This window comes from Triticum dicoccoides, chromosome 5A (assembly GCF_002162155.2).
Source record: "Triticum dicoccoides isolate Atlit2015 ecotype Zavitan chromosome 5A, WEW_v2.0, whole genome shotgun sequence".
In the NCBI taxonomy this organism is placed as follows: Eukaryota; Viridiplantae; Streptophyta; class Magnoliopsida; order Poales; family Poaceae; genus Triticum; species Triticum dicoccoides.
The window spans coordinates 30,426,549-30,436,270 of NC_041388.1; positions in this window are offsets into that span (position 1 = coordinate 30,426,549).

Below are 9,722 nucleotides of genomic sequence, written 5' to 3' on the forward strand. Positions count from 1 at the left end.
CATGCCGAGCCAGCTGACAACTTCGTTCCAAACTTGAGTGGTGAATCTACACTGAAAGAGGAGATGTGCGGTGGTCTCCGAGGCCTGCTTGCAATGGGGGAATAGGCCGCAATTTGGCCACCCTCTCCGATGCAACCGATCCGCAGTCCACACACGATTTTGCAGGATTAACCATGCAAAGAATTTGCACTTAGGCGGCGCCCAAGTCTTCCATGTTATAAAAGCGGTGTTACTGAGAACAAGCCCCGCAAATTGAGCCGTGTATGCCGTGGAGGCAGTGTATTGGCCACTGGATGTGAACTTCCACGAAATTGTGTCCTTTCTATCCAGGTGGAGTGTAACACCATCAATCATCTCCCAAAGAGTAGAAAATTCCTGGATATGGGTCAAAGTGAGTCCTTGTGAAGTGTTAATTTAGCTGATCCAGAAGTTGTTGTCAATGGCCCTGCTAACCACACACGCCTTCTTTCTGGAGATTTCAAAAAAATTAGGCGCAATGTCTTTGGGCCGAAGGCCATTCAGCCATGAAGATTCCCAATTTTGCCTTATTACCATCACCCAGTGTCACCGTTGTGGCCGCCACAAAATGATCTAAGTCGCTGTCAGAGCATGCCATTTTCATTCCCACCCAAGTCTTGGGAGGGTCAGCCCAGTTGAACCAGAGCCAATGTAGATGAAGGGCGGCCGCGAACTTCTCCAGGTTGAGCACACCCAAACCCCCAAAAATCTTGGGTTTGCAGACAAGGTCCCAATTCACCTTACACTTGTCTCCAGAGACCTTGTCACAACCTGCCCAAAGGTATGCCCGCCTGATGCTGTCAATTTTCTTCCTTACTTCTACATGGAGCTCAAGGGGCGTCAGGTGATAAATCGCAATGGGCGTGAGGACAGCCTTGGCCAACACAATGCGTCCAGGGGTAGCCACGTGCAGAGCCGACCGGGAGGAAGCTTGCCTGCAATCTTGTCCTCAAGGTACTAGAAGTGAAAGCGCTTTAGTCTCGCAACCGACAGAGGTAGTCCAACACGTGAATGAAAAACTGCGAAGAATATGACGAAGGGTGGCAGGGTTGGGATGACCAAGACGAGCATGCCAAAGGTCCACTCCAGTGGAAAGCGCCATGGTTGCAGCGATGGAGGATGTGGAGGAGTGGACCGGGTAGAGATCGTCGGGGCTGTCACATCGGTGGAGCACCATCCGGGTACGGGCATCCTTAACAGAAAAGCCAAACATGTCAAATTCAACAGTGACAGGATTTTCACGTGTAAGAGAATGAACAGAAACAAGATTTTTAATGATGTCAGGTGAAACGAGTACGTTAGAAAGATGTAATGGAACGGAGTTAGAAGGAAAAGAAGCATGGCCGACATGAGTGATGTGCATGGAAGAACCGTCGCCCACGGTAATGCGAGAAGCAGTGTGAACAAGGTGAGCGGTAAGAAGGTTACCGGGGTTGGCAGCCATGTGAGCCGTGGCTCCGGTGTCCATGTACCAGTCGCCACCGCCGGTGTATTGCTATGGCGTGGGGGAGGTGTGGAGGGCCGCTAGCAGTGCGGGGTCCCATGGTGCCGGCGGGAGGGCCGGGGCCGACGGTAGAGGCTGTGGCGGCGGCGCCATGAGCCCACCGGCCGGAGGCAGCCCATAGGCCGCCGAGGGGCCGTAGAGCGACGCCGGCGGATACGCCTGAGGGGCCGCGTACAGAGCCTGATGAGGGGCCGAGCGGGCGCCAAAAACACCGGGGACAGGGGCGCGCGGTATGGGCATGGAGTATGCGTGAACAACCCCCGTCCAGGGGTTCTGGCCGGCCTGCCAGGGCGCCGGCGGGAGCGGGTGCTGCGGCTGGCGCGGCGCCCCGCCATGGGCAGCTGGCTGCTGCTGCTTGCGGCCACCTCGGCCGCGACGCCCGCCCCGGTGCTGCTGCTGCTCGGCGGGGTGAGGCGGCGGCGGCGGCGGTGCGGGATATGCGAACCCGGGCGGCGGCTGCACGTGGAGGGGCCCCTGGGCGGGCCGCGGCGGGGGAGCCGGAGCGGTGGGCGGTGCACCGCCGCGGGTTCCGGCGGTGAGAGCCGTATGGGTGGCCCGGGTGCGCGACATCCGCATCCTCTTCTCCTCCAGCTTCAGGGAAGCGACGACCTTGGGGAAGGTCGGGTTGGTGATGAGAGGGATGTTGGAGGCGGCGTTCCCGAAGTCTTCATTCAGGCCGGCGATGAGAGTGCTGAGGAGGAGCTTGTCGGAGACCTTCTCGCCGAGGTCATGGAGCTCGTCGACAAGCTTCTTGAGGCGCATGCAATAATCGTCGACCGACGAGTCAAGTTGCTGGCACCCAAAAAACTCGCCGTGCAAGAAAACCTTGCGTTGGAGCGCGTTGTCGGTGAAGAGGCCATTGAGCTTAGTTCAAACGGTGTGAGCGTCATCATCGGCGGAGACCACCGTGTGGAAGAGGTCCTTCAAGATGGTGGTGTAGAACCAGCGGATAAGAGTGGCGTCGATGGACGTCCATTCCTCATCGTCCTCCATGAAGCGGGAGTCCACAGAGCCATCGATGTGATCCCGGAGATTGTACTCACGGAACACAAGGGAGAAGTACGTCTTCCAGGCATAGTAGGTGGAGGTGAGTTGATCGAGGACGACGGGAACCCGAGCGAGGATATTGAGATCACGGATGACGACGGGATCGGGGCTGTCGAAGGGGTTGGCGCGGCGGCTGCGGGTGGTACCGGTGGAACCGGGGGAGGCCATGGCCGCGCGTGGTGAAGCGGCGCGGCGCGGGTGGCGGTGCTGCGGGTTGCGCGCGGAAGCGCGAGGCGGCGGCGGCACACAAGGGCCCGGCGACACGGCGGCGGCGGCAGGAGTTAGGGTTAGAATCGTAGGTATGATACCATGTTGGAAACGAATATTTTTGCAATGCAACTCGATGTATTGATCAGTGCATAGCGCACGTATATATGGAGTACAAGATGGGCCACAACCTCAACTATACAATGACTAGAAGGTGGGCCAAACTATACAATATACATGCACAAACCATATATTCAACACAAGGTACCGCATAGGGAAGGCCCTGCGCAAAATTTCAACCTGGAACTTTTCTAGGAACGCGACACAAGCGGTCTCTGCGAGTCCTGACCACACTCCGGTGTACGTGGGAGCTAGGCAGTTACGTACGTGATCCACCGACGACACCGGCGCGCTTTTGCGTTGGAGTTTGGGAAAAGGGGGGCTGAAAACGAGTAACCATGCTCCTTGTCGTGATAGTATGGACAGTGTGACCGAGTTAGTCTAAAAGCAGATGCATGCACGTATGTATGCGCACTGCTGCTTTTGTCTTTGTCAGTGTGTGGCCGTGTGCGGCTCTTGTCCAAGCAAATGTTCACTACTAGTATATGCATGATTCCATTGCATGGATGAGGAGTTCTGCTATACATGCGTGGTTCTAGAAGTTGCTTACGAAGCTTGCAGGAGGATGCATGCTAGCTCGCTAGGACTAGGAGACGCATGCATCCTGACACTTTATCCAGATGCCACACTTGCTATTGCTGTCGGCGGTCATGGACTCATGGTCGCCGTGGTCGGTCTTCTCTGGTGTCCACCGCCGCCCATCTAGTGTGTACTCCTAGTACCTACAGTAGCTAGCTAGAACATGCATGTTCACTTTCTCAGGAAAAAAAGAACATACATGTTCACTTCACCTGACCGACCTCGACAACAGATAGTACTTCCTTCGTAAAATATAAGAGTGTTAGGCGGATGCTCATCGGCTCCCGCATCGGGTGAGCGTCCCCGGCGCCGCCGCCCGATCTCCTTCCTCTGGCGTCCCCTGCTGCCGCCGGGACCAGATCTGGAACCACCATGACGCCCTTTCTCTTCTGCCCCTCGAAGGTCTGCCCCCCGCGACGGCTGTGTCGCTATCTGCTCCGGCGCCCGCGACGGCCCAATGCTCACGGCGGCCGTGCCGTCTTCGGCGGCCCCTCCGACTACGGCCATCACGCTCGCTGCGGCCTCCCTCGCCGCCCGCAAGGCCGATCCGGTCGTTCAGGGATGCTTCGCCGCCTCGCGCAAGCTCCCGTGCACGTCATCGATGCCGGCCAGTCTGCCTCCTCTGCCAACCGTCCCCGTCCTCCTTGTTGGCGCCTCTTCGGGCCGGTCGATGGCGCCCTCCGGGCTCCTCTGCTCATCGCCAAGCTCCCAACCGCCCCGGCCTGATATGGATCGGGGGCCTGTGTCCCCGCCGCCGGAGCCACGTTTGTGTTCTGAGGACATCGTCGTGGAGGTGCCGGAGACCATTGACAGGTCGCCGGCAGCGCTGCCCCTGCCTGGACGGCGACCGGCCGCCTGCTGCCCTGTTGAGCTCCAGCCCCCTGGTCTCTGGTGCAGACACAGACACAGACTCCCTCGTCGGGCCGGATGCGGCATGCATGGGGCTCGTGGAGGACGCTGTCGGCTGGAAGCTTGTCCAGTCCCGCCGTGCACGGCTGGCACCTCGGCCACCTTCGGCTTTCATGCCTCATCAGTGCCCCCGGCCGCCCGCGTGGCTCTGGAATAGATGTTTTCGTTGCTTCGGAAAAGGTATTCGAGCTGCCGAGTGCAGGGATCCAATACGGTGCAACCGATGCTTTCGCTCGGGACACTGTGCACGGGATGGCTGCAAGCCAGTGCAGCCGCAGCCTTCTTCAAGTTTTGTTCGGCTGCTGGCTCATTCTTGGGCTTCGATTGTTGTGCCTTCATCAACATCCGAGAAACATGAGGCCTCGTCCAACATGAATAATCCTCGTCGTGATTCCTCGCCTTACTCGTCGGTTACTTCGGCTTCTATCCCGATAGATGTGACGCTCCAATCTGCTCTAGGGGTGCACACGAAGTTGCTAGGATCTGATCTTCATTGCATGACTTCCTCACAGATGGATGAGGCAATTAAGCCGCTTCGCGAGGTCGCTGACTCCTTGCAAGGCTGGATGGTGCGTATTGGGAGCTTTCTGGAGCGTGCGGAGGCTACTCTGCAAAGGCTCCGTCTTGCACAGGCTCCCGTGGTTGAGTCTTCTGTTGGCTTCATGGATGAGGCGGGTACGGATCTCTTTGGTAGCTTCTCGCCCCGTGTTGGGTCTAGTTTGATGACCCTTGTGTTGCCGGACTCCATAGGTGAGGCATCCGCCGAGGTTGTGTCTCCGGTGCTGCAGATCATGCCCGAGTTGTAGGTGTTGTGTGGGGAACATGTTTCGCCTGTGTCGATGGAGCAGCTCAAGTTGGGCTCTCTCCAGGCTTTGAAGGTGGGCCATGTGTGCTCACCACCCCCGTGGAGCCTTGTCAGGCTTCGGAGGTGGACTTGGTGCCCTCACCACCACCCGTGGAGCCTTGTCAGGGGTCAGACAACCTACCTCTCAACATCGTGGAGCATGGAGTTTTAGATGTTGCTGTCCTTCCCTCGTCTGCGACCGTCGGGCAGGTGATGCCTGTGAGTGGCATGACCATTGAGCCACTTGTGTTGGCACCTACTTCAAATCCAAATGCTCTTTTCGCAAAGGAACTATGTGATTTGCTAGCCAGCGTGGAGGTTGCTAGACCTGGTTTGGGCAGGTCAATTGCTTGCCTTCTGACGGGGACACCAATAAGGGGCAAACAAAAAAAGACGGGCAAAGGGAAAAATGATGCCAAAAGCAAGGTGTCTATGGCTGCTTGATGGATGATCTTTGGTCTCTCGGCTTGTCCTCTTTGTTTGGGTTCTCGTTGTGGGTTGGAAGGTGCTTGATGTATTGTGTCGAGGTGTTCTCGTGGGGAGTCACTTGGCGAAGTAGCAGTGAAGGGGTTTGTGGATGTTGTGTTTTTGGAGAGTTTGGCGGGCCGCCTGTGCGGTTGTGGGGTTTCATGTCTTGGGAGTTGTTTGTTCGTGCTTCGTTTGTATTGGTTTTCGCCCGGTTTTTCATAAATTAACTGGGCAATTCTCTTCTTCTTAATTAATCGATGAGACAAAACTTTTGCCTCCGTTTTGAAAAAATATAAGAGTGTTTAGATTACTAAAATAGTGATCTAAACGTTTTTATATTAGTTTAGAGAGGATCTCCACTTCCTTTTTCCTTTTCTTTTGAGGGACTGATCTCCACTTCTACAGGGCTTAATTAGGTGGTCTGTTTAGTTTTGTTTGGGACTCCGGGGCGTCCGCGAGCGAGCAAGTGCCACACGCACGCATAATACTTTGTTTTCCCCTGGCCTGACATGTATTGCCGCCGTATCTAAGTATCAAAATGTAAGCCGTTTCGTTAGCCTAACAAAACAAACGACTTATATTTTGATACAGAGACATATAGTACGTACAAACAAATCATCATACACAACCATCTAAAAGGAAGGGAGTATAGAAAAACATCTTATATTTTAATACAGAGGGAGTATATGGGTTGAGCTAGGAAGAAGTTTTGAATTCATGCACGTCTATGCTTCTTTGCAGTTTATGAAATGGGCAACGAAAGCGGGGGCAGGTTGCAAGTGACTGCACCTCTTGGTCGCAAGCCCGAACTGATGAAGAAAGACGGACAATATATTTCAACACCCTCCTTCATGTTTAGATTTTTTTTTAGTCATTAGAAGTGGGACCAATGTAGGTTAGATTCTTTGTTTAATCCTGTGTAAGGCCTCTTGACTCAGATACTACATTGAATTCATACTCCAATCAGTTACAGTTACAAGAGCTGGGCAGCTCGAAGATGGTTCGTTGATCTAGAGGAAGAGCCGGAAGAAATCAGAAAATCACAGGAGCAGCTGTCAGAACAGCAGGGTGATTGTGCCGCGGGTTCCACGGACGAGGTGATAGACCGACTAAAGATTTTGCGACGGACTAGCAATCAAAGACGGTGAAAGCATCGGTGGCAGCGTGAGACATACGGCGAGCGTACATAATTCCCGGCGAGGTCGGATCGAGCAGGCGACATGTCGAGGTATTCCGGATCGACTCGGTCTCAATGAGATTGTTTTTTTTTCTGAGGGGAGGTCTCAATGAGATAGACGCGGTGAAGGAACGTGGACAAGTCGGCCCAGTCCTAGGCGCGTACGGGTGGCAGGCTGGCAGCGGCTACGGCCCAAGCGCTCTGAGCGAAGGGCTTGTGCGGGCAGCGGCCCACAGGTGGACGCTTGCTGGCTCTTCCTCTAGATCAACGATTCAAGGCCAGCTGATGCGGGAGGCATCCCTAGAAAAAAACTGATGCGGGAGGCTTGCTAGCGTACATCGGTACATGCTGATGCAAACACGTGAGTTTTGTTTGAGACAAAAAAGAAGAACAATCTGTAGTATTGTTATTGACGTGGCATGGACAACAATACAATAAAGAAAAGGGAGCTTTGGAGGTTATGTGGGGCAAAGGTTGGCGCAACCCATGGAGACTACCAGGAAAGTTAAATTTTCTTTTGGAGGTGTTGAATTGCACATGAGGTTTTACCATGACCACGGCAGATTGGTGATGTGCGTGCAAGGCTTGTGGAGTCTGGAGCATATCATGCAGTCGGATTAGTTCGGTTGGGTTGGACCGGACAGTCTGACGGATCGACGCGAGCCGATTGAAATTGAAGATGGTGGTGGGATCAGCGACAACGATGTAAGAGCGTGATGCTGATGATGACCGACTTTTTGGCGTGGAAACACGTGACGCGGGCCCGAAGGCTTGCCTGGCTTCGACAAGACACGCGTGGGGTTGATTCAAGATGGTGCGCAGATGAGAGCTTGAAGTCGATGGGGCACGAGGGTGGACTAATCATTTACCATGCATGGAGTCATGCTGAAGGTGGAGCAGGATTGACGGGCTACGGTGTAAGGATACAGATAATCGAAGCCTTTTTCAGCAGAAAAAAGCGAGTGACACGTGGTTCGGACTGGAGTCCAGTGGTCTGATGAAAGCGTGTAACTCGTCATCGGTCGGTGATGATCGGTGGTACTCTGCAGTAAGAGTTGAGTGGTGCGGGTTCGCGACCCTTGAGACTCGACCGGGATAGCAGAGGCTTGAAGCAGTAATAGCGGCGAGGCGTGCGGTATGCACGGGACATGGAGACGGACCAGGGCTCTGGTGGTCATACATGTGGTGAGACAATTGCGAATTTGACTCGGGATGACTACAAGCAACGGTGAAATTCCTTAAAGTTTCAGATAGGCGGTCAAGGAGGAGGGTGATGTTGAGTTCAGGTAACTCTTATGTGTGACACCCAATATGCGAGTTGTTCACTTTCACGCAGATCAATGATCAATGTGTGATTAAGTTGGATGAATACTCTGCAAGTTGGGAGCACAGACTAGAGTAAAGAGGAACTTCATTTTGCTCGAGTGTTGACTGTGATCAAGAAAAGAAGGGACTACAAGTTGCAGGTGGAGTCATATGGAGTCTTTGGAGTAGCAGCGGTACTCATGGGATAAGCTCAAGTCCAATGCACATGGAAGTTCGACACATAGACAAATTCAAGGCGGTGGAGAATATTCACCAAGGTGGAGTTTGTTAGAGTTGTGTCAAATATTGTGTACAAGGTAGGTTACAGTTGGACTCTGAGTAGTATTGTGTTCACATGGTATGGAGTTGTGTCCTAGTAGGACACTTGTATCCTAGGCCTCTCATATATAGTGAGGGTAGACACACGATGTAACCTATGCCAACATAATAGCACAGGCGCGCAAGGGGGGCCGGCGGCGTGTGCCGGTGCCCAGGTGGCCGATGTGCTGTATTGTGACGGTGTTGAAGGAAATATGCCCTAGAGGCAATAATAATATTATTATTTTATTTCCTTATATTATAATAAATGTTTATTATTCATGCTAGAATTGTATTATCCGGAAACATAATACTTGTGTGAATACATAGACAAACTAAACGTCACTAGTATGCCTCTACTTGACTAGCTTGTTAATCAAAGATGGTTATGTTTCCTAACCATAGACATGTGTTGTCATTTGATTAACGGGATCACATTATTAGAAGAATGATGTGATTGACATGACCCATTCCATTAGCTTAGCACCCGATCGTTTAGTATGTTGCTATTGCTTTCTTCATGACTTATACATGTTCCTATGACTATGAGATTATGCAACTCCCGTTTGCCGGAGGAACACTTTGTGTGCTACCAAACGTCACAACGTAACTGGGTGATTATAAAGGAGCTCTACAGGTGTCTCCAAAGGTAAATGTTGGGTTGGCGTATTTCGAGATTAGGATTTGTCACTCCGATTGTTGGAGAGGTATCTTTGGGCCCTCTCGGTAATGCACATCACATAAGCCTTGCAAGCATTGCAACTAATGAGTTAATTGCGAGATGATGTATTACGAAACGAGTAAAGAGACTTGCCGGTAACGTGATTGAACTAGGTATTGAGATACCGACGATCGAATCTCGGGCAAATAACATACCGATGACAAAGGGAACAACGTATGTTGTTATGCGGTATGACCGATAAAGATCTTCGTAGAATATGTGGGAGCCAATATGAGCATCCAGGTTCCGCTATTGGTTATTGACCGGGGACATGTCTCGGTCATGTCTACATTGTTCTCGAACCCGTAGGGTCCGCACGCTTAAGGTTTCGATGACAGTTATATTATGAGTTTATGAGTTTTGATGTACCGAAGTTAGTTTGGAGTCCCGGATGTGATCACGGACATGACGAGGAGTCTCGAAATGGTCGAGACATAAAGATTGATATATTGGACGGCTATATTCGGACACCGGAAGTGTTCCGGGTGATTTCGGAGAAAACCGG